We start from the raw sequence: 6,061 nt of genomic DNA, 5'->3' as shown, positions 1-6,061 counted from the left end.
TGTTATTCTTGTGGTAAACATTCTGCATGATGCTCTGGACTAGTGAAATTAAATACTCTCTGTAGCAGAATGCCTGAACCGAAACTCTTGAAGAAGATATTCCCTCTGTGATAGAAGGCTGATATTTGGTTGCAGGCCATCATCATCCAGCAACGTTAAGTGAAGCCATTGGATAAAGCCAATCTATTGGTATTCTATGAGACCTTGTATGCCATCCAAACTTGCATCAATTTATCCCTTTTAATGTTACGGCCCTGAAATACTCTCAAATGTTATTTTAGTTGTGGTTAATTTTTTCCCTACAGGCTATATTGAATTGGGTTTTTGTCACTTTCAACTGAGAATGTTTTAATAATGACACCTATTTCTGTGTTATGTGTTACAGGCTGAAGAGTAGAACACACACTCTTTCCTAAGAATGGGATCCATTCTGACCCACTCCCCTCTTCGAGAGAGAAAAGCAAAAAAGGACCCAGGTATGTTTCACGGAGTCGAATTCTTTAATGTGTGGATAAGAGAACTGTATTATCTAAAAACAGAAAAGTCAAGAAAGCTTTCTAATGAAAAAAATATTTAATTAATTTATATCCATTCTTGTTATAACTTGTTTTATTCTATAGAGTTCATTCTGACTCATAGCAGTGCTAAAGGACAAAGTAGTACCACCCCATAGGATTTCCTAATCTTTACAGAAAAAGATTGTCAGATCTTTTCTCCTGCCAAGTTTTTGATTAGCTGACAAACTCTTAACCACTGAACCACCAATTCTCCTTATTCTAAAATTACTATATTCAATACTGAACTATCTTAGTGGAGTCCTGGTATGGCACTGTGGGTTAATACACTGGACAGCAAGGTCGGTTTGAACCACAAGGTCAGCAGTTCAAGCTCACCATTCACTCCTCTGAAAGCTTATACAAGATCACTGTAAGTCAGAGCTGACTCGAGGGCACTTTAACAACAACAAGCAGGATGTACTTTAGAATGACTTCTAAATCATCAATAGAAGATCATACAATTATGACCATACAAAATATGATCAATAGAAGATCATATCAATTATCTGAAGCTAAAATTGTGAAGTATTATCGAGGTTGGTTTTAGATTTAGTTGAAGGCATACTACTATTTCATTCAGAAGCATACTGGAAGAGTTTAGCTGTAGGCCTAAAACATTCTTGTGTTTGAGAAATAGAGATAACCAGATAAATAATTTTCAACTAAGTGAAAGGACTGAGAAAGAAAGGCTTGAGAACCTGTCAGCTCTGTTCTTCCCCATCAGGCGTTCCTTTCCAGTAACTAATCCTCATTCTCACTGTGTGTACTCAGCAGTAAAATTGCAGGGAAACCTCAGGGTTTGTGACAAATTAGGATGTCATGTCATGTAAAATTCTGTCCTGTGGGAATAGTTAGAATGTTTCTCACTGCCTGAAGTTTTAATATTCACCTCCACATCATGATGCATTTTATTTTCCACCCTCTAAAAAAATCACTTGTCTTCATAGCATGTTTTTTCCATAAGAAATTGATACATAGACTGATGCTCACAGCAAGATTATGTCTGAATTAAAATTAAGACCCCCTTTTCATGGCTGTACCTCTTTCTATTCAACAACTTGTCCCGCTTTTGCTTTCATAGCTTTGCTTTTTCCTAAATTTGCATGTATGCCCAGATATCCAGAGGATGTGGGAAAATGTAATTAACTGTGAAGACTATAGTTTGGCTGTAATTATCACTCCAGGGCCATTCAATGTGGCAAGAGTCATGCATAGTATGCAAGTTAATTATTATCCAAAACTAGCTTTTAAACACATGCTAAATTCCACTATTTCCATTCACCTTCCCCAATTTGTCCAGCTTACAATGACCTCTTCATTTCCTTGAAATCTTGAGGATTTTATTATAAATGGCCTTATGATATTTTCAATTTTATTGTGTGGAGGATTTTCCAATACAACTAACTATAGACTCCCTGGAGTCCTGGTGTGGCGCTGTGGGTTAATGCGCTGGACTGCAAAGTTGCTTTGAACCACGAGGTCTGCGGTTCAAGCTCACCAGCTGTTCCTCAGAAACCCATACAGGGTCACTATGGGTCAGATCCGACTCAAAAACACTGAGCAACAATAGGCTCCTCAGAGAAAATGACCGACTTTGATTTATTTCATTCCCCACAGTTCCTATATTGCCCCGAGTGTGTAGCAGTACTTGCCAGTAGGCAAGTATGCTGACCGATGACAGTGTCTTCATTTAATACTCAGTTTCTCCTGAATGTTTTTATTAAGCTTTACAAAATAGCATAACCAAATTACTATTTAAAGTTACAGAGCAGATTATACTCTCCTGAGTAGCAACATACCTAACAAAACGAAATTAGCAATATAATGGAAACCAGTATTTAAAAAAAAAAAAAAAATCACTTTTATAGCTCAGTTATCTAATTTAGATGAGTAGCTATCAGCTGAATTACTCAGATAACAACCTGGTTCAGAGGAAAAGGGCTAGAGGGTCAAGATGGAAAAGGAAGGTGAGAAGTATTTACAGCAATGACTTATAGAGTAAAAGTAAATTCTTTTGAAAAAAGCAAAAGGGTACGATAAAGGGGAAAATACTAATGTGTATGAAAATATGAATAGATTATTTTGCAGTGTGTTCACGAGAGAATTGTAAGGAAATGTGTTTCTTTTTATGATTGACTCTTCTATGTGGAGTGGGATTTTGTAGCGACATCTGAACGAAATATTATGGCAAATAGCAGAACACAGTAGTTACTGCACATGATTGTCTGAACTGGGTGGGCAGGAATTTTTCATTTCATAAATCATTTCAGTTTGTTGCTCTAATTCCACAGCACTGAAAGCCTAAAAAAAGCTCAAGGAAAAAGTGAACGTGCTTTGTGTCTTTTTCTTCTTCTTGTGCCTCCCAGTTTTGATAGATCTTTTGTGTTAATGATTAATTGTTTGTTTTTTTAAAAGATGTTTGAAAATATCTTTATTGCTCTGCTTTTACAGCAAATTACTATGTTTTCCTATTATTTTCTTCCATGCCAGGAAAATTTAGTACCAAATCAATGGTGTACACTTCACTATTCCTTTATTTCTGTTTATTTATAGCACAGTCTGTATCAATGAAATAATGCTATATCATTTTCTTGCTGATTACTTAATCTTCACAGTTCAAAATTCCAGCCAAGATCCTGAAGTGGTTTCACCCTTATTTAAAATTTCCTGCTAAAGACATCCTAGTACAGCTTTACATATAAGTAACCCCCTAGTCTCAAGTCCCTATAAGGGTAATTTAATCATTTAAATAAACACCCTTTTCCAAGCTGTTTCCTTCATCTTAGGAGACTGGGGCAGTAGTTTCCTTCATATTTCAGGTTATTCCTCATTTCTCTTGAATGGTTCTTCAGTCTTTAACCAGCAGATAACTATGGGTAAATCTCTGAGCAAACCTAGGAGTGCATTGAAGACAGCAGAGTGACAAGGAAAAAAAAGGAAGTAATTTTACTAACAGCTAGTGTCAGTGAGTCCAGTTTTGTAATTTACCTACAATGAGGTAAAAACTTAGATCCATTTATGAGACTACATGTTATGATTCATAAAAATCTAAGCCTTTGGTGCAGTGTTTACTATGTTGTTAGGTGCAGTGAAGTCAGTTTCAACTCATAACAGTCCTGTGTACACTAGAGCAAAAAACAGCCTGGTTCTGCACCATCCTCATAATCATTGTTAGGTTTGAGCCCATTGTTGACACCATCTTGTCAATTTTTGTCATTGAGGGTCTTCCTCTCTATCACAGAACCTCTGCTTTACCAAGTATGATGTCCTTTTCCAAGAACTGGTCCCTCCTGGTAATATGTCCAAAACATGTCTCCCCACCCTTACGTCTATGGCTCATTCTGGCTTTCTTCTTCAGGCACAGATTTATTTATCCTTCTGACAGTCCATCGGTTTTGTAATATTCTTGGTCAACACCATAGCTTGAAGGCATCAATTCTTCTCCTGTCTTCCTTATTCATTGTGTAGCTTTTGTATGCCTACGATATGGTTGAGAAAACCATGGCTTATGGAAAAAAATTAATAAATAAAAAGGCATGGAGATGAATGTCTGACCTCTTCTAACTTCACCAGGGGCAGAAGGAAAATCGCTATCAGCATGAACCCAAGGCCAATTCCTGTAAATTACAATTTAGGATTAGAAATATTTAGGACACAGTTCTTCCAGTCAGAATGACCTCTTGTCAGTCAGGCCCATGGGCAGCCCTTGTTCTGATCCTTGATTTCTCAGCCATAGGCCCCTTGGTGTTTGCCCTGCCCCAGCAATGTTATAGAGCTCTTTTAGTGCTGTTGGTGAATGTCCAGAGGGCACACACCACTCTAACATATGCCTCAGCCGAAAAGAGTTTGACTGTAGCTCTCAGAGTCAAAAAGCTTAGCTCCACCATGAAGTGCCTGGAGGCACTCCACTCCACAAGTGACCTACCGCCCCAGAGCAATCAGCTTCACTTACTCTGTAGACTGGGAAGCCCTCTACACTCTTTGTTGTTCTGGTTTTACTGCTGTTGCTCCTCTTCTATTCCTCTGAATCAAGTACGTTCAAGGTTCAATGTGCATAGACCTCGGGACCCAAAAGTTGTGTGCTACTTCTGACCTTTCTTTGTTTATGATAGTGAGGTCTCCCCCAACGCTTTCTTCTTCTGAGATGACTCATTTTAAACTCTTGTTAGAGTTCCAAGTTTTTACAATCATAATTAACCTTGTTAACAATCTCAATGGAATCATATCATTCTATCAACATTCTTTCCCACTTTCTTTTACTCAGACTTATCAGGAAAAATAGTGTTTTGATGGGAGTTACAAAGATTCTGAGTAGAAGAGCCATATGAAGCAATTCACCTCAGTGATTTTTGTGTCTAGAGAATTTTCTCGCCATCTACTTGGAAGATTAGATTGCATTTCCAAGCAATGAAACTCGTGCACAACTACCACTTGTCTAGCAAGTGGAGGCTTGTGTCTTACTATGACGCTCAACAGTTTATTCAGGAATTCAGGAGATTCCTGAATAAGACAAACTAGGAAGAAAAGACTGAAAATCTGTTTCGGAAAATCAACAAAAGAAAATCCTATGGGATGGCAAAGGGCTTGGTACCTTTTTTTTCTGCTGTGCATGGGGATGCCATGAGTCAGAGACTGACATGATGATAACATATAACAAACACCTTCACTTCATTTGCCACAACAATAGTCAAAACCAAAACCAATAAAATAAAATAAAATAACCCAAAACTAAAAATCATTTACCTTCAGTTCCTACTATTATACCCTAATACTGTCTTCTCAGCTAATGCTTTTGCTACTGATTTCATATTTAGAATTTATTAACAGACTAGTACACATACCCCAGATGACAAGAATGTGTTTTTATATTTAAACCTTTGAATTTGACATAGTAACTATTAAGAGGAGTAGAATCACAGCTGAAGTCTGTTAATATGTAAACAATTTTATGTAACAACTGAGGTTTTGTTGGTTTTAGTTCAATAGCTTTTCTTATTGGATTTTCATGAAAATTTTGTTTTGTTTGCTTTTAATTTCTTCTGAAACTGTGCAAACTACAGTATGCAGTTGACCACTGGATTTGATTTTAAGAAAATTAGAAAGGAGTTACATAAAAACAGATTTACCATAGTTACATTGGCTGAACTTCATATTTGTGCCCACTCCAAAGAAAGCTGACCAATTGATAATACAGACAAATAAAATTTGCTTAATATATTTCAAAATCAGTTGCAGCAGTGTATCAGTAGGGTGCTACCAAAAACTCAATCTGGATTCAGAAGATGATGTAGAATTAGAGATATCATTGTTGATATCAGATGGATCTTGGCTGAATGCAGAGAATACCAAAATTATGTTTTGTGCCACCCAGTACTAGTTCTGACTCATATAATGACCCTGCATAGGGTTTGTATGGCTATAAATCTTCATGGGAAGAGAAAGCCTCATCTTTATCCCATCAAGCAACTGGCAGATTCTAACTGCTGACCTTGTGGTTAATAGCC

General features: G+C 37.0%; 1 pseudogene; it reads left to right on the top strand.

The window, feature by feature from the left end:
* The first annotated feature begins 418 nt into the window (after nt 1-418).
* The window catches only part of LOC102833045, a 31,085-nt pseudogene continuing 25,442 nt past the window's right edge, over nt 419-6,061 (top strand).

This window comes from Chrysochloris asiatica, unplaced genomic scaffold (assembly GCF_000296735.1).
Source record: "Chrysochloris asiatica unplaced genomic scaffold, ChrAsi1.0 scaffold00003, whole genome shotgun sequence".
In the NCBI taxonomy this organism is placed as follows: Eukaryota; Metazoa; Chordata; class Mammalia; order Afrosoricida; family Chrysochloridae; genus Chrysochloris; species Chrysochloris asiatica.
The sequence above is the reverse complement of the archived record's forward strand: the minus strand, read 5'-3'. Positions and strand labels throughout refer to the sequence as shown.